At 36.8% G+C, this 20,055-nt stretch overlaps 1 protein-coding gene across 6 annotated transcripts in view; it reads right to left on the bottom strand.

Moving 5' to 3' along the window:
• Positions 1-20,055, bottom strand: part of NLGN1 (neuroligin 1) — a 325,605-nt gene that overhangs the window by 71,975 nt on the left and 233,575 nt on the right. The gene's annotated exons all lie outside the window — the stretch shown is intronic.

The following is a 20,055-nucleotide window of genomic DNA, read 5'->3' as shown; positions in this document are numbered from 1 at the left end:
GTTGAGATGTTGGAGCGTGTCCAGAGAAGGGCAACGAGGCTGGTGAAGGGTCTGGAGCACAAGCCTTATGAGGAGTGGCTGAGGGAACTGGGGTTGTTTAGCCTGGAGAAAAGGAGGCTGAGGGGAGACCTCATCGCTCTCTACAACTACCTGAAAGGAGGTTGTAGCGAGGTGGGTGTCGGTCTCTTCTCCCAAGTAACTGGCGAAACGACGAGAGGAAATGGCCTCAAGTTGCGCCAGGGGAGGTTTAGATTGGATGTGAGGAAAAATTTCTTTACTGAAAGAGTGGTTAAACATTGGAACAGGCTGCCCAGGGAAGCAGTTGAGTCACCACCCCTGGAAGTATTTAAAAGACGTGTAGATGAGGTGCTTAGGGACATGGTTTAGTGGGCATGGTGGTGTTGGGTTGACGGTTGGACTCAATGATCTTGGAGGTCTCTTCCAACCTTAATGATTCTATGATTCTATGATTCTAAATAGATGCATTTTGCCAACACCAACAAGAATGTATGAGGGAGCCTTCTCTCCCACCCCAAAGTTCTTAAGTGCCAAACTAAGATAAGCGAAGAAACCAAAGCTGCAGTCCTCTTGGTATAAGTAAGAGGCAGCAGCTGCCAGGCTACCAGTGCTGCTGTCAGTGAGGGTCTCTGGCTCCTGTATTAACTCTATCCATTATTTTAAAAAATAACCTGAGTCTTGCCACCTCTAAGGAAAGCTAATCTGTTTAGTTCTTAGAATGTGTGTTTATTTATATCACATAAATACATTGTAATAACTTCAATGTAATAATTTCAGGCAACTATTGTACTTGGATAAGGCCCTTTATTTGTTTTGTATTTCTGTACATTTAGGCTGAAGAATATGTAATTGCGTGTTAGTCCTACGCTTTCTATGGGGAGTCATACTTGCTATTGTACTGTTCAAGATTCTGATTAAAAGTTGTTAATTTTTTTTCACCTTTAGAGACCACAGGCTCTCTTACCAAGCTGAGTTGATGCCACTGCAGGCTCAAAAATCCATTTCTTTAGAGAAGGCATCAGACTCATACTGATAATGAACCTTGATTTTGTAACAAAAAATCTAAACTTACACTATGACAAATTCTAATTTTATGTTTCAAATGACATGGCAACAATGTATTGACCAGTTCCTGTCAAAAGAGAACATGACAAAACTCTGCAGTTAAGACCGAAACTTAAATCTGTGCTACTTTAAGACCTGACTAAATGAAACGCTGACCAGTGCCACAGAGTGTCTCAGAGCATTTAATTCCCAGCAGGTCCAGCCCCCTCAGTGAGACATTCACGACACACCATAAAATGTCAAACACTTTCAGGCTCAGGCACTTGCTCTGTATCCTCCTCCGAGTCGATTAGTTCATCATCATGACAACGTGTGAACTTTTAATGCTCTACAAACGTTCTCAAAAGATTAAATCAAGGTCATTGTACTCATATCTGTTTTTATTCTAAACCACAGCGGATGTGAAGGCAGGTTGTACTAGGCACTCAGTTTAAACCACTCTGTCACTTGTCATTTATTTAATCTACTAACCCAAAACAAAGAGAATAGTGCAAGAAACATTGTCAATATATATTTGAAATATCAGATGTTTTTCTTAATATATGATATGCACTTATGTAATAAATTTTAAAGCATAATCACCACAATCTGTAATAAAATTCTTATAAAAAGAAATGGGATCAAATGACAAGGTATTTTCTTGTGAAGAAAATGTGAAGGCCTTTCAACTACCCCGTCTTTGAACCTTTATTGAGCCCAGACTGGAGGGAGCTATAGTCTTAAACTTAATTTCTTTATATTAAGCCTGGTATAACCAATGCAGTAATGGAAGTAAATGAAAAAAAAAAAAAATGATCAAAGCAGAAGGGATTTTGAGATGACATGAAGAGCAGCCAGGGGATCTTTAAGTGGAGGCAGAGTCAAATAAGGTATAGTAAACAGCAGAAATGAATTTAATAACTTCCTATCAAGCTGAATCCATAATGAAGGGAAGCCAACCAAATGAACATTCATCTAGAGAGAATACATACATATGTGTGAAAGAAACAGCTGGCTCATATGTATAGCTCTATCACTTACAAAACACTTCATATACCTCTTTAGATACACAGAACTATTTAAATTCATATTCTAATATATATTATACTATAGACATGATAACCTTTCAACTACCCCGTCTTTGAACCTTTATTGAGCCCAGACTGGAGGGAGCTATAGTCTTAAACTTAATTTCTTTATATTAAGCCTGGTATAACCAATGCAGTAATGGAAGTAAATGAAAAAAAAAAAAAATGATCAAAGCAGAAGGGATTTTGAGATGACATGAAGAGCAGCCAGGGGATCTTTAAGTGGAGGCAGAGTCAAATAAGGTATAGTAAACAGCAGAAATGAATTTAATAACTTCCTATCAAGCTGAATCCATAATGAAGGGAAGCCAACCAAATGAACATTCATCTAGAGAGAATACATACATATGTGTGAAAGAAACAGCTGGCTCATATGTATAGCTCTATCACTTACAAAACACTTCATATACCTCTTTAGATACACAGAACTATTTAAATTCATATTCTAATATATATTATACTATAGACATGATAATGGAAACACAGAATAGGGTAGAATAAATTGCCTTTCATTTTAACAGGCTAACAAATACAACAGCCAAAACAAAGGCACTGGTGACCTTATATACAGAAAGTTTCCCTGGTTCTACACATCTAATAGAAACAACTACTCACAGAAATACAACAAAGTGCAATAAAAAATGTGGTCTTGCCTCTGAGCCTACTTAGGAATTTAGTGTAGATTACCACTTAGGAAAGTCCTGACAAAGCAATCACTCAATATAAAACCACTCTCCTTGATCAAAGAAGTTTTGTAAAGTGTTTGCAAATTTTCTCACAAATTACTGTAAAAATATGAAGTGGATTCACGGTGATGGATATGTGTATGTAGAATCCTTTCTTGATTTTGTCATTTGGAGCATTCAGCAACTAATATTACAATTAACTTCATCAAAATGGCAGGCCAAAAGTATTAAGAACCCAAATTATATATTTTCAATTTAAAATTGCAATTAACTTTGTATAATACCTATTGCCTTCTGCCTCTAAGAAACAGATTACGCAACGGATTGCCTTCAATTTGCTACAGTGAATAGCAATCACTTCAGGTATGGAGCAAAGGAGGGCTGCAAGGTAAAGGAATTTCTTCCCCCATAAACCTGCCTGCTGAAAAATGATGCAAAGCAATGCAAAGTGGCCTCTGAATGCTCCTGTGATCATCCAGAAGTGGTCAGTTTAAAGGCTGGGAGAAGAAAGGCACACCTTTGCTACCACTGCTTATTGCAAAAGTAAAACATTCTCCCACAAGAAATCTTGAGCCCCAAACCCTTCACTTGCTCAACCTCACTGACTAGGAAAGAGATAATAGAAATAATACTACTATACATTTGCATGTGTGTGAGCCATCTGAAGCCCTGGAGAATTTCAGGTTTAATCCAAATCAGCAATTTCGTGCAGCACTGAACTCCGGTGAATGCGGGCTCATTCTCAACATTCCCAATGTCAGAAGCATTACCTTTACTATCAGGTTTGGATGAGATATGTGCATGTTGATTGAATTAGGCAGATTAGTTACCTCCTGATGGCAAGAAGGAGAAAGAGAAAAAGAATGAGAGCTGCCTTGTGCCACTGAACTGGCTGGTGTGTACCCAGATATGCCGTGCTATCAGCAAGCCAGGAGCGTCATGTCAGTATCAGTAGTTCATAGTGAAAGAGCACGGGTCTGATGCAGAGTAATTCTAGGCAGGACACGTACTGATAGGAGCAGAAACTTTCATTTAGTAAAGCTCATCATTAGCCAATGCATCTACAATTTTTGTGAAAACAACTCTAAAACAACTTGAACAATAATACGCACAACCACAAGCTGCAGACAGATTTATGATCATACCAGGCTCAGCCTTATTTTATAGCTGCCATATGAGATTTTATTTCTGGAAAGAAGCAGCATTGATAAAGAGGTTTAATTGTCTGTCAGCTTGCCTTATGCTGCAGTTACTTCATTTACTTCAAGCCTGAATCTCATTACTACTTCAATTCTCCAGGTTCCCCTCCATCTCGAGGTGGGTGCTTAATTAGAGCAGCCCTGGTAATGCAAGCAAATACAGCGGACTTTTGCTTTTTTCTCCCCCTGTCATCCTGACAAATCTAATAGACTATTGATTTTCCATCCTCAAAGAGATCAGGCTCCACTTTTACCATTCAATCATGATATTAGCTGTCCATTAACTCCAATTCAGTGGCCTGACAACTTGTGGACGCCTCCAAGGCTGTTCAATCAGCCAGTCAACACCCAGAGAACAATGCAATTACAAACCTCTTCTAGACCATAGCCCAGGTCTTAACCTTCCGCTTTCTCTCGCTTCCTGAGAAGTTTCCGTTTCTTTTTTTGTATTTCTTATTTGTCAACTTAATAATACTATTGCTTATTTAATTACTGCACTTGAAAGGAAATATATTTCTGATTGACAGGATGATTGTGTTATTCCCTGGCAAAATCATCACTTTTAAATGAAGTTATTCCTCCATCTCTGCTGTACCTGTAATGGCTTGAAAGTAAAGCAAGCACTATAAACAATTGGTATTTGTCAGAGGAAATTGTCAAATCTCAGAGTTCTTCATCAACTTCAGATGTGCAATTTATCCTGCCATTTCAAAAATCACAGTCAAGAATGATTAGTCCACTAAAGAGGACTAATCCACGAACAAGGAACAGTCAAGAATTCTCTGACAACTGTTCTTCCCTCCAATATTTTGGCATTAAAATGTATATTTAGCTAAATTAACTCTACATTACTTATATGCCTGTTCTTTACATACATTAAAGCCCCAAGCTTTTTCTTTTCTTTCTTCTTTTAGCTGCTGACAATCACCAGTGCTTATCAGCCCACGGTATTTCTTCCAATTGCAAAATGAATGCTCTAAGTATTTCACTCTGAGTTTTAATAGCTTGTAACAACTGCGGCATGAATGACCTCAGTTTGTTAAGCACAGCCATGCAATTTGGCATGAACACAAAGAAAACACTTGTAGCTTATGGGAACATCCTTCCATAGATAAAGTGTGTATGGAAAAGTAACTGCTCATGATAATCTGATCTATGGGAATGCAGCTTAAATGCTATTTTTTTGTTTTAGACCAATAGATTGACAAAACCAATCAGCTTTCCTTGGTTTTATCTCTAATCACAATGGAAGACTCACATGATATTCTTTAAAGCTTTTTGTTTGTGAGATTTTATGAGAAATGGGGCATTTTGGTGTTCACTTAAGTTCTGCCTGTCACACCACATTTAACTCAAATATTTTACGGCTGAAATTCTAACAGGTACCTAATTCTGTATAATTTCACCTGTATAATGCCACCTTTAATTACTTGATGATTACATTGCATGGCATTCTTACTGCATATACTAGGGGATGCAGTCAAGCAACAGTGATCACTGTTGTTAGGATAATGTACATAATATGTGCGGAAATATTTTGGTTCTTTGGTGGGGGGATGTGCAGGTGTTTCAATGTGAATTATCATTTAGCTTTAATGAAGAAATGACTGGTTTTACATGAGGATACACTCTATCCTCATTCATAGACATTATAGAAGGGTAGAATCTGTGTTAAATGAGGTTTTCCTCTCCATAATGCAACCAGACAGGAAATGGGCATGATGTGTCACCTTTGATGACACTGTGCCTATTTACTCCTGAGAAGAGTTTAGCCTCTAAAACATTGCTATAATGTCCTTGGTGCATTATACAAAGTTTGACTGTGTAATATATTGAAAACATATAATATACACTAGTGTAATCTCTCCAGAATACTAACAACACAAAGTCCATATTTTATTATTTTCTATACAGATTCTTCTTCATTCAAGAGACAGTTATAGTTTGAGAGGACTTAAACTTCCTAGGGAGTAACAGATGTGAAGCATTTTTCCACCAAGCATTTCTAACAACTCCTTCCATAGTTGTAGGCTGAGCTGCTGACCTGAATGTCTCTCGTAATTTTTGGGGTGTGTCTTTGCAGAAGTCTAAGGTTAGCCAACCCAGCAGGCTCCATAATGGCTGATTATTCCCTTTAGTGCAGCAAATTTGCCCAATTCACTGATTTTGATTCTTTATTGCATGAAGGACATAGCCAGGTAGTTTAGATAGCCTCCAAGAAGTGATACCTTGCTTCCAGTGAAAAGCTGCAGAAGAATTATGGCTGAGTTAATAAAGTGGTCTCAGAAAAAAATTAAATTAAAATATTAGTGATCAGACATGGAAGCAGGACAGAAGAAATTTTGCATACAGAAATTAACTTCAACCAGAAAGCAGACTGAAGATGAATCTGTTTGGTCTGTTGTACCACTCCAAAACAAGCTTTTATTTTAGCAACCAGTAGGCTCTCTGCCAGCACGGGACCCTCTCTCACAAGCATGCCTGTGATAATCTTCCTTCTCTCCCTCTCCTCTTTAGCAGTTTCCTCCTTACTGATTTCCATTTTGATCTTTAGACACTTCTTCCCATTCCTTCTTTGGCATCATCTGAATCATTCTTGCAGGACTAACCTGGGAACCTGAAGTGATCACTGTAGCTTGGTACAATCAAAGTAATCATAGCTGTTTGTTAAACACTGTGGGGGTTGATTGTAGTTGAGGCACTTCTAATTGATTGTCTCAAACAGGAACCAATTTAGGACTTTAAATTTTCCTTGTTTGCAATGGTGCATCAGTTCAAAGTTTCAAGCAAGAAAGACTGAGGATGGCATGGCACCAAAGGAGCTTGGAGCAAGGTGGAGAAAGCCTTGGCTTGCTTTCTGACTAAAGGCTAGGATATTTAAATATAGAAACAGAAAGTAAAGGAAAAGATGCCATTAGTTCTGGTATAATTAATGCCTTTTTTCCTCATTAAATTCTGACTGGATCACTGAATATAAAGAGCTGAGAGACTTACATCTTTCTTCTAGGAGGACTTATCTCGGGACCAGAGAAAGGCTGTGTTGGCCAGCCAAAGAAAATCTGCTGATTGGATCTCTGACTAACCCTTCCTTAGTAACCTTGTAACCTTTAGATCCACTGACATTATCTTTGCTCTCAGTCTTCAATCAGGACAAAGGATGGTGCCACCAATGCACTGTTTTATCTGAGACAAATTAAACAGGGCCATATAAACACAATTTCATTGAAACTGCTATGATGACCTACATATACAGGAATAGATTTTGTAACGGAGATGTAATTTCAAGCAGTAATGATATTAGCTTGCCAACAAAGCTACTCAATATGCAACTCATTCAAATAATTTAAAAAGTCACTGTTCTTTCATTTATGTAAAAATAACCTTTATGTCCATTTAGACAGGTTTTAGTATACATTTATAGTCAGCCTTCAGCCTGATTCAATAATCTTTATGCAGATTCAGTAGTGCTTACTTAAGTAGGCACAAAGCCAACAGGACTACAGGGGTAGTTAAAGACTACCAAAATGAGCTAAGGTTAAAAAACCCCAAACCTGAACCCAGAGAGGTCTTCACTGAAAGAAGCAAATGTGTCATTAAAGTTACAGCCTCATTCAGAGACTGAAAAAATAAAAGGAGGGACTGTTCTAAATAATACATTCTATTTCTAAAAACTTTGCACATAGTCCTTTTCCATCTGCTGACCTTACGATAGGGAAAATTACTGTATCTCTTTTAATAAAAATTACATATCTCATTTGCAGCCTTCCAATCTGTTTCATCTGGAAACTTTTTCATCTATTCCCTGTAGGTGGAACTCCTTCTTTAGACCTTTAATTAGGTGGTGTTGCCTTGACCTCTGTAGCTTAGATTTAGTTTAGTATTCTAATTCTAAAATGGCCACTTGTGTATTTGCGCTCCCATACTGACCCTACAAATTTGTCTCAGAATTTGTTACAGTGTTTTAAAGTGTTGGGTCTTTTTTCACCTTGATCCAGTTCACTGGGGTTTTTTCCTAAGAAGGCAGTATCATCCTTTGATGAACCTTGATTTTATTGTCTCAGAATTCACCACTGCCTCTTTTGAATGACACTGAAAAAATTGGTTAACAGAAAGTACAGGGAGTTCACTTCCACCTTCTGCAATGTGCTGTTTCACACATCTCAGTACATATTTCTGAATTAGCATTGCTACAGATTACAACCATGACTTGTTGATGTGATTTATCTACTGAATAGTTCATGTTTTTTTGATACTATCAATGATAAGATTTTAATGAATTGTTTACAGGCATTATCTCAAAGACCACTGAATAATTTCATCCTTCTGCGAATGTGTTCAGAGTTAAAATAACAAACAAACCAAAACCCCAACAACAAATACATAGAAGATATCTCCCAATAGAAGATATCTTCTGATTTCTGGTTTACTTCAGGGTGGAAACTTGGGGTCATATTTTAATGTTGATTCCTAAGTAACAGTGCACTGTTACTTCTTAGTGCACTTTGGTTTGAATTTTCATTTGCATGCAAATAAGTCTCTGATTTATGGCATTAGTAAAGATACCACCCAATGACTCCTGTTTTTCAAAACTGCTTTCAGGGTTTGTAAAATTAGATAAGCAACAATTTTTTCTGAGCCTGCATGCTGGCAAAATCCAGTAGAGTATTAAAGCATCACCCAGCTTTCTGCTAAAAAAATATTTAATTTTTTATATAAAAATCACGTTTTCAAAAGAGCTTATTTCTTTAAAAATATGAAGAAATAGATATATACTTTAAAAAGCTTGATATCTTTGATTATCTGGTTCTCTGGTATAATAGAAGCTGCCCAGGCTCTTCATTCACACTTTGCTTCCAAGAGACTAAGGCATTTGTAGTAATACTTGAAACTCACACATGAGTTTTATTGAAGTTCAGTCATTGGTAACAAAACTACACCTACAAACTAAAGGAATTAAATTAAAACAATAAGTAGGAATAATGGTATATTGTTCTTTAACAAAAATCACATTTCAAAATTATTTTTTCAACATAACCAATTCAAAGTTGGTTTTATACAGTTTTCTTTACGTTAAAACAACCATGACGACCTAATAAAGGATATGTCTACTGAAGAAACGATAGAGTTAATTTTTATCCATGTAAATCAGGATTTTCCATAACACCTGCTGTAATTTTAGAAATTACTTGGCAAACGTGCTAACAATCCATGTCTCAATCTTCTTTTACAATATTTAAGTTTGTACTGCACCCATTACCTATCTATCACAATTAAGCTTCTGGCTGCTTACTCACTGAATCCAAAGGAAAGGGAAAGGAGTAAGGAACCGTAGGGAGGGCAGCACAAGAGCATTTGCTAAGGAATTTTCTTATATTGTCCTTCCATACTAGAAGGAGCTGGAAGGGGTCTCAAGTCTTCTGGTGTGACATACTCACTTAATTAGAAATTAAAATAATCTTTTCATGCATATACATGGTGTGATTCACAGAACCCCATTTTATCTCTTGCATTATCTCCAGATGAAGAAATGCTGTCATTAGTTAGATGACTGTGCTTCAGATGAAATGAGTGGGCAATAGCTAATTGCAGCTCAAGGCTTAATTTTCTCATGGCCACCCTGCTGTATGGGAGGTAGAAGATGGAAACTATGTCACCATCAAAACTGTCACCACTGCTCCAGTTCTGGTGATCTCTGTGCCCGTGGAAGAGCCGCAGAGAGGAGAGGTGGGGAAGAGCACCAGGAAAACAGCACCTCTGTCCAGCAGAAAATGGGAAATGCAGGAGTGAGTCTGTCCATCTGAAGCTCTGTAGGTGGGCGTCAGTTTCTTTCATTGTTTCTACTATCCATAGCTTTTACCACATCACTTAACAGTCTGATACATAGCCCAGATGCTGAAGCTGTGTGATCTAATTATGCAGACCATTATGTTTTGAAATGAGCGATTTACATTGGAAAGTGCAGACTGAAAATACTTTTATTTCAACACTCTTCTAAATACAAGCCTCTCATTTATTGTGTATATGGTGTTCCTTCTTATGACAAAGAATTCTTGTACTTAATCTTTTTTGTTTTGTTTAGATTTCCCCAGGGCAACAACCAAATTAATATGTTCCTCGTGGGAACACACATGTTGGTAATAACACTGTAGACAAATTAGGTAGATAACCTGGAATCACAGTCAAAAGTAATCAGATCAGTGCTGTGTTCTAGGATAGAAAATGGTAAGTTTTGCCTTCTGTAATATTTCTAAATTAGGTTTCCCTGTATGACCTAAAGAAAGTATTGCAGAAGACTTTATACAGAGCACCCTTACTAGTGAAAAGAGATTTTCTTTGCTGAATAGAGAAAGAATAAACTTTTAGGTTTAACTACAAAATCTGCCATTCGAAGTAGGAGGTCTCAGGAGGGGAAGACTTTTCGAGTTATAAACCAGGTCTAGCACTAGAAGAGTACAGAATTAGGAATGCATAAATGGTGTTATATCTTCACCTCCACCTGTTTCTTTAAACTATAGTCAGAAACATGTCTATCTGTGAACCAGTGGAGTTTTCACCTTGAGCCACGGATAGCTAAGCCACAGAATAGTAAACCATGCTGTTTCCAGTGAGCCTAAATTTCCTGTGCTCCGTTATAGTCTATTGTGCTAGCTGCAACCCCTGAGCCACTCTAAATAAATCTTCCTCTATTTTGTACTTAGAGTCTCTAGAAGTCTAAGACAGTTATGCTTTCCCGCCCTTACATATTTACAGCCCGCTTCTTCTTTCTTTACAACAGTGTAAATCAAGGGTCACTCCAATGAAATCAGCACATTTGTGCTGATGTAAAAGAGGCATTAGAGATATACCAGGCCCATTGTTCTGATTATGTTAAAAGAAAAATCTGTTATGGCCAGATGTCAGATGATTACAAACCACCTCCTTCAATATTAGATATCGTTAGAAGTAATTCAAAGTTTGCTGATTATTTCTCATTTTTATGTTCTTATAAGCTACCTATGCAATATATACTTCCTTCCCTATCCTTCTGAACAGATTGAAAAGGTTTTGTTCACATGAATGTATTTGCTAAGACAGGTACAGAGAAGTGACCACACAAAGCATGGATTAACTCAGTGTCTTATTTTATAATTAAGTGCCATCCAACATAATCCATTTACACTGAGAAGATAATTTCTGTGATATCATACGAGTGGGTGCTGCAAAGATTATGAAGATCTCAATATGTATATTTATACAGAGAAGATAATTTCTTCCATTCTTTCAAGTCCAGAAAAATATAGTGGAAGAAAAAGGTAAGTCTCAAATTAAAAGAGGGGCAATTGCCAGCCATGATGGAAAGTTTTTTGGCATGACCACCAAGAACCCCTGAGAAACAGGGGAGCCTCAAGCCACATTTTACAACTTATCACACCATCCCACCATCGTACAAGACTGCCATTATACTATTTCTAAAACCAGAACAAAAATATCCCACGAACAATTATATTATGTATAAAATAAAGAAAATGCACTTTATAAAATCCTTATAACATGGCTATCTTGGTATATGACACCTTCCAGAGCACCTCTAAATAAGCATTTGGGAAAAGCAATCTGAGTAAATGGTTTTAAAGACAGGTTATTTATTTATTACACAAGACACAACTTCTCACATTATTGCCTCAAGTAAAATGAATGCTGATAACGCTCCCATCTCAGAAACTGAACACATTTATATTAAAAATGTAGAAAGTACAGTATACACTGAGGTGCAATCTATTGACTATGTCAGTAAGAGCAGCTTTTTCATTTTTCCCCTTGTAATAGAAGTCATTGCTTGCATTCAGAATGTATTGTCAAGCTTTATTAATCTCAGCACAGAGGCCATCCTGGGCCTTGAAAGCTATTGATTTTTTTAAAGAGGTGGTATTCTTTTTCTGTGGCCTACTCGAGATCTATTTCAGATCTGTCATAAAAAGGAACCTCAAATTACAGGACAACTTAAACAACGCTTAGCAATCAGTGACGTGTTTAAAGTCTCTTCCTTGAAAAGCTTGAAAATGAATTATAATATTTTCAATTTAAAAGAAAGAGTTTCTTTGCATGTTGGCAATCACATTGTAAGATGCTTCTTTGTGTCATTATTCTCAGATGAAAATTGATTATTAGGCAGAATATCAGAAGATGATATTCTGAGCAGAGCTGAATGCATGATCCAGAGAAGGATAGAGAAACATCCCTCTTTGAGCTCTGTAGAAGGAGCAGTCATTTTGGTGTCTTAATTCCAGAGCTGAAATTCTGACCCTAGTGAGGTCATTGGGATTTTTGTTATCTACAGGGTTGTTTGGCTAGGGTTTTTTAACCTATGAGTGCACACACGAAGTATTTATGCTACAGGCAACCCTAATATGATTTGGATTGCTCCATTCTGAAGCCAAAATGCCAGATAAGCCTACACGTATTGAGAAAGGGGAGAGTTGTTATAAGGTATAATATCTGTACAGTATTTGCACTAGGTTTTTCTCTAAAGGGGCAGAATGCAATGGTGTAGGATACATCAGTAACTCCTCAGCTGTCATCATTTAGATTCAGACTTGTTATAAACATAAATCCTCTCCCTATTTTGCAGCATTAACACTGTAATATTCTTATAGTGGATGTCTGCATTACTTGTCTGTCAACTGTTGAGGGATTGGAGACAGAAGATCAAGGCCTTATAACCATTTCAAATACTGTTGGCTTTCTGACATGCCCCTGACCTACCTGCATCCTTGTTTCTGCATCTGTTTCAAAAATTACTTTGTCAAGTGATTTGCACGAAGGATACTATGCAACTCTTATTGCCATGAACAAGGACCAAATATCAGCATATATTACTAAAATACAAGATTTTATACAGCATGTGATGCTTGAATTCAAAACCATTAATAGTAATATAGAGTGGTAAAGACACTGAAATATGAAAACACCTGTTTAATTCTTTTTGTGGCAAATATCGCTAGTCTGAATTACTTGTCTTTGGCATGACTATATGCTTCTACTTCATGCTGTCTTTGAGGAAATGATACAAGTATTTTGTACCCTTTAGTAAGACAGCAAAAAAATTTATGGAGAGACTCGCAGTTTTGTGGCTTTACATTCAGGTGGCATAGACAGGATTATCATCAACTTGCTCTTACTACTTTGATATAAAATAAAACCACTCTACAGAACTAGGTACTTGCTGCTGAAACTCAGTTCCTGTAAAAGCTTAATAGTTTGTGTGTAGCAGGTTAATAGCAACACTGAACAAGATTTCACTTGGCATCTTTTGGTTATTAAGTCATGTTGGAAATAAAAAAAACAACTCCAATAGCAAAGTACTGAGACTTAAATCTTGCAAGTGATGTGCACAAAATGAAACGTAAAACAGATACAACTAATGAAATAAAAGCCAGCTCAAACTCTCTGTGATTTACAATCGAAATTTGATAAGCCAATAAGCGCTTATACAATAACTTTTGTGATTTTTTAGGCTTGATTTTAAAGTTTTCTTTTAAAAAGATGAAGGTAGTTTCAAAAGTTTAATTGCAAGAATTTCATTCAAAGCAATATGATAGAAAACTACTACTGTGTCTTAGTGTAAAGCTGGCTAATCGGAAGAACTCTTTGTAGGATAAAATAATATTATGTCATTATACTAGAAGACAATAACTTATTACTAAGTTGGCAGCTTCCCATTTAATAAATTTTTTTGCGATTACTCTGGGGGTAAATGTTGCTGACAGACTCAGTTCAATCAACACGCTTTCCAGGAATGTGCTTTAACTTTCTTGCACCATTGCTTGCATATAGGTGGCACTAAAGGTAGGCATATTATATGAGTTATTATGAGGATGCATATATGAGTTATTTTAATCTATTTATTATATTGCAGTTTTTAACCTATTTTATTTATGGTACACACTATATATAGCTCAAATATTGCCATAGTTTACTATATTTGTTCATTTTTGCACATTCTGCAAACATGAGAGATTAAGAACCATGATTCAAATTCCAGAAAGAAATTCTCCTTTAAGCTGGAATTCCCAAGAAGTACATAGGAGTTTGGTGTCCTGTTTTCTTCTTGAAAATAAAAGGTACCCTTTACTAGACCTTTGGCCTATGAAAATCAGAGTGTTTTTCTTCCATATGAATTGCAAAATCAGACCTTAAATCAATGTGTTGAGTAACCTTTGAGAATAATTTATGCTTTTTTCAAAATGGGCTCACATAAAAAAAAGCCTTCTTGCAGTTACAGAGTAAGTGTACTTCGTTTAATACAGGGAATTGCGGTTGAAGTCAGCGAGAATTTTTTATGCTAAAGAACTGTAGAACTGAATACATTTTGGATAATTTGACAATTCAAGTAATCAAGATGCTCTGCCATATACTCAGTTCCTTCCCAACTGAAGTACATGATGACAATATTCTGTTTTACTGCATTATAATATGTTGGGAAAAATTAAGATTCTGGGAAGAACTTGTAGCATTAAATGCCACCAACAGCCTTTAACACTATACATTGATGGGATAACATTTTGCGATCTTAATTTTGGCCACAGCAATTCTTTTTAATTTAAAATTTCCTTTAATTTATAACTTCTTTTACTTTTTAATTTTCAACTCAGCATTAGTAAATACGGCACATATTGATTAAATCTAGTTTGAAAGTATCAAAGTATGTTTTTTATTGAAACAATACACTCATTCGTGCAAAAAATATAGAAAATTAAATCTAGGACAACTGATTTTTGTTAATCAGTCTAGCCAGTCCCTAAAAAAATCAGATCCTGAAGCAAAATAGCATAGTTGCTCAGTGTCTATGGATGATATAGGCATATCATCAGACACCAGAGAAAATCAGCCCCAAAGCTCCTAATTTACGTAGCATAACTAATAAGTTCATCCTCTAATAAAGCCACCTCTCTTCTATGGCGTATTTTATTCTGCAGGGCAAATTTCAGACTAGTAGTTGTATCTTTACCTAGAAGTTTTACAGCTCCACTTCCTACAATCTTACATGCCTCTTTGAGATCTGTCCATTATCAAGTGTCGCGTAATAGGCTAGAAATACACATATATACACACAGTCACACAAAAGCATATATGTATACATTTACTCATATTCTCCATTCTATTTTGCCAGACATACTAACAATTTAGTAAATATGGTAATTTTAATGACAGCAATAGAATAAGGAAACATATTATAAGAATATTGTAATTCTTACATATTCCCATTTAAAGGAATCCCTATGACACCAGTGTTTAATTATAAATACTGACCTTTTTCCCCATTCAGTCTGCGAAATAATCTTCCATTGAGCAACTGTATATAGTAATCAAGGCAGACTTACACATGTGATTAGAGTTGGCAAAAGGGCATAGACCTAGCCAGGAATACGAAGGAGGAGTAAAAATTCACACTGGTCTTCAAGAGTTAATGAGGGAAAAGGAAAGACATCTTATTCTTTAGTAGAGCATCTGAATAGGAAAATTAAGAAGAATTTGGATTTTACTGTGAACCATGTCAAGACAGTCGTCATTCAATCTAGTGCTGCTTTGTGTAGACACACTATTGTTTTGCCGTTAAAGGCATGTAGGCAAACTCCAGACTCTCAGATTTTAAAAGAAGTCTTTCTCCATACTAAATATAATCAGATAGCCCTTTTAATGGGTACACTATGGAGATTCTGGGTTAAAAAAAGTTGAAGATGAAGTTTTTGTGATAGAATCCAGAGATAAAACTGAGAAAACAACTTTCTCTAGAAATAGGTAGATAAGGCAAGTGAACAGATAATAATTGAACTTAATTTGCCACTTGAGCTTTGCACAGGTATAATCAGCTCAAACAGGACTCTTCAAAAGCACTGAACACTAAAAATGGCTATAATGTTATACCATGGGATAAAGGTAGACCTAATGAAGAAAGCATTGTCTTCTACTGGATGCTGTACAAACGAAATTGTATCTATCCACTAGCAAAAGCAGTAAGACTAAGACCCTCTTTGAACCCTTCTGAGAATAAAAGTAATTTGCAAAGAGAATGGGGTGATGTCCTTAGGAGAAACTACTAGCAGAAAGTGCTGCGGAGAGCAAGTGTGCTACACAGACTATTTCCTGTCCACAAAGCAAAGGAGAAGGGAATCTTCAACTCGAGTTCACTCTCTGAATTACTGAAACAATTGTGGAGGTGGGGAGAGGAAGGGGAAGATGCTTGCCTGATATTAGGTCCTATTATGTGCAGAAGAAGGATATAGAATAGAAAAGAATATCTTCAGTTTAGCACAGGGACATCCTTACAAACACGCATGAATGACTTGAACCAAAAAGAACAAAGCTAGGACTAATGGTGTAATCAGTTAAAAATTTAAAATGTTTTTCTATTGTTTGAGAAGCAAACTAGTCCACTGTGTTTGTCATATAATCAGGTATTCTGATCATAACTACTTTCCTCCTTAGGTAGTAAAAACAGCAATCAAAGAATTTTTTGACAGTCAAGAAGTAGTAGCAGCTCTGAAAACCCAATCTTTACCTGGCAACATCTGTCACAGCACTTCACTGCAGTGGTCATGGGCTGGTGGGAGAAATATAAGGAAAATAAAGGAGAAATAGTTAACTTTACTACCTGATACTTCTGGGGTGTAAACTATCCAGTCTGTAAACCTTGTTAAATGCCATTGCAAACTACATCTTTTTGCCATATAGATAAAGTTTTGGTAAGACCAATGAGTTTAATATTTGGTTTTTGTTAAAAACAAGAGCTTGGGATTACAGTTCTTCCTCCTTTTCTTCCAGCAAGGTAGAAGATGCTAATGTAAAAAGGCAGAACAAATGGGCTCTTTATTTTTGCAGGACAAAAAGCATTTGAACTCCATCAGTTGCTCTTTGACTGCCTTCAAAGCTTGTCTCTGACTAAATTAAAGCCTCTACTAGCTTCTGATTTGTACTACACTGTAGGCTTTCCATTGCATTAGTAGCTAAAGGCATGTAATAGGTTGTTACCATACAATAATATAGCTAATGAAAAAAATCAGAATTAGGATTTACGAAGGGCTATGTTCTCACTCGATGCAAAGTAGCGTAGCTCCCCTAAGATCAATTTTTATTATGCCACTTTACAGTGGCTCAGAATCTGCCCCCCTAATTCAATGAGCTAGTTCTGAGAGAAAAGTCTTAACCTTATCCTGTATAACCAGGGTAGCACATTTTGAGGTCACTGATAACATGAAATAGTTTAACTGGAATTAAAGTGATTTTGTGAAGTTAGAAAAGCACAACTCAGCAGATGAACAAGTAAAATTGGCCCCAAAGTAGGAGACCACTGATCCTGATCTCACTTAATTTAAGAGGCACTCCTGTGAAATCTGTGAGGTTATCTGGGTACAAAAAAACCCAATCACAACAATAGAGGAGAGCAGAAAAGTGCACAGAATGCAGTTACATGGCTATACTCCTGATATATTGGCGTTTCTTCATCATAACATTACAGTAACTGGTTAACACCTAAGCATTTACATATGGGGGGTTGGGGGGTTAACACATACCATTAAAATAAAAATATACGTTATTTTCCCCTTTCCCCACTGCTCTTGCTGCAAGGCTGCCTCTGCACTCCTCCTGAGTGAGGAAGAGTTGCAGCTGTTGGGAAGACCTTGCTGCAGGAACAGAAAGAAGTGGCCTTTTAGGCAGCCTCTTTTAGATGTGAGAAGGGGGTAAACCCCATATTCTTCCACGCGAGCATAAGGTGACAGCTAATAGATTGGCATTGTTGAACTAAAGCAAATGAATTTGCATTTTTGGTCCTTTACACCTGAATTACACTTATTCTACTCACACTGGCATCATCCCGGTTTTCACTGATGTTGTACTACAGCTAATAAGTTTTGAAAATGCTTTAAAATCTCTCATTGATTTTCATTAAAGAAATCCAAATATGAACTCACAAGAAGCTCCCTAGTGATACTAAAACAAGAAGCTTGAAATGCTGTAATGTTTTCTTTTAAGGCAGGACAGTTTACCTTGTCTTCAGTATTTAGAAAATGAGAAAATATTTCAAGGAGATGAGCCTCACTGGAGATAATATTTCCACAGCAAGACCAAGTGCCCTTAGTGATGAGAATATCTATGAAAGAATTCACCCACAAATGCAAGGCTGTTCCCAACAATTTGAACTTTCAAGAGGGTGAAGACAGAAAGCAGAGATGAACCTTCTTTTGGACTCATCAGAAATAAAGCTAGATTGCTAGAATTGGAAAAATAAAAATCATAAGAGCTCTAGTATATTTAGGAATCATATGCAAGGTTATTTACCATAGGCACTTGCTAAAATCATACACAGGACCAAAGTAGCAAAGATTCACTAGAGGCTGCAAATCGGGAATGGAAAACCTCTACATGCGCTTTACAGAGAGAAAGAACAGTATGTGGTCAGACCCAGTTAAAGCTATATTTTATCATCTGTTTTATTCATTCATTATTTTATCATTCAAATGATGAGTTTTAAAGCAACTGATTATTACATTCCTATCATTTAGAACTGTGCAGTTTGAAAGAGACATTAGGACACTAGTAAGCTAGGAGACAGAAATAAGTGTATTAATCATAGGTACAAGAAAAAACATGCATGCTTAGAGTGTGTAAGAAATCTGAAATGTTTGCTTTGGCACAGCCATTAGACAAATCATTCCTGGAGGTAGCAGAAAGGATTAGTAATTATGTCAAAATATTAATATCCCAGCTGACTTCTTCATTCTCCAGCAGGCAGACCTGCTTTTCCAAAACAGTTTTGAGAACTCATGTGCTACCATATAAAATATATGAACTGAGCAATAAGTGGTAGGAGGAACTGGCTTGCTTCTTCTCTCCTCTTCCTACTATATTATATTGCATACAACGGACTATCTGTATAGACTACATAGCTCAACTAGTACGTGTTTACATTAGCAGAAAAACCTGCAGGATAAGGTCCTTCTACATTTGCCATAAACTTGGATGCTGGGCTAGTTATTTAATGAAAAAAACCTGGGTACCTTCAGCTGCCTAAATCCACGGTTTGGCTAGCAAATAAGGTTTATCATGTAATTTTACCCCTTTCAGAAATTAGGACATTTACTTATTAAAGCATAAATCCTAACTTCTTAAATAGAAACCCCACTAATCCTATGGGATTGGGATTTCATCTGAAGGGCAGGATTTGGTTGTCTAGCCTTTTTTCAGGTTCTGCAAATAACCCTGCCCCACCTCCAGGTGCTGATCCAAAAGGCTGGGAGTCTCCCCTAACTCCTGTGTTGTATTTGTCTTTCCAGGTGCAGAGGGTCTTGGATACCTGAGGGTATCTTGAACAGTGCTATGCACCCATGCTTCTGCAACTGGAACCTGGCCCACAGGTCTACACATTAGGGCCTGGACACACCGCAGTGAGGGAACAAACTGGATAATGACCTATGGTTCCAGACCACATGTATAGTCGTAGGCTTTCCTCTGCCTAGTACTTCTGGGTGGTTTAAGTGGTTTTCTTTTCACTCTGCTGTGTTGGACTAGAAGGAAGCATTTCTGTGGGCTGCCTGCCAACAGAAATTGATAAACCACGGACAATCTATTGTTTCTAACCACGTGTCCCTACAGCAGATCAAACACAAATTCTCCCAAGCCTCTCTGCCCTGTTCTTCCATCCCCCTCATTTGCTTAACAGCACTTTCAAAATATTACAAGTTTCATGTCTTACTGCTCATAAAGCACAATAAAATAATTAGTATCTATCGCCCAACAACCACGGCTGAATCCTGTTTATTCCTGCGGAGTATGTTTCAATTTGCTTTTTAAAGTGAATGTTTTGTTCCTAATGATGCCAGGCTAATAATCCTGAAGGTTTATTTTTCAGGTAAAGCACTAGAAGTGTAACAAAAATGTCTTTATTAAGGCCTTTATTTTGTGATCTTGAAAAAAAGTGAGAGTATTTCTGTTGGGGAAAGACCAATACACCCACAGCCTTAAGCAACCTGCAGTTCTCTGAAC

This window comes from Pygoscelis adeliae, unplaced genomic scaffold (genome assembly GCF_000699105.1).
Source record: "Pygoscelis adeliae isolate BGI_AS28 unplaced genomic scaffold, ASM69910v1 Scaffold220, whole genome shotgun sequence".
NCBI lineage: Eukaryota > Metazoa > Chordata > Aves > Sphenisciformes > Spheniscidae > Pygoscelis > Pygoscelis adeliae.
This window is presented reverse-complemented; position numbering and strand designations above follow the sequence as displayed.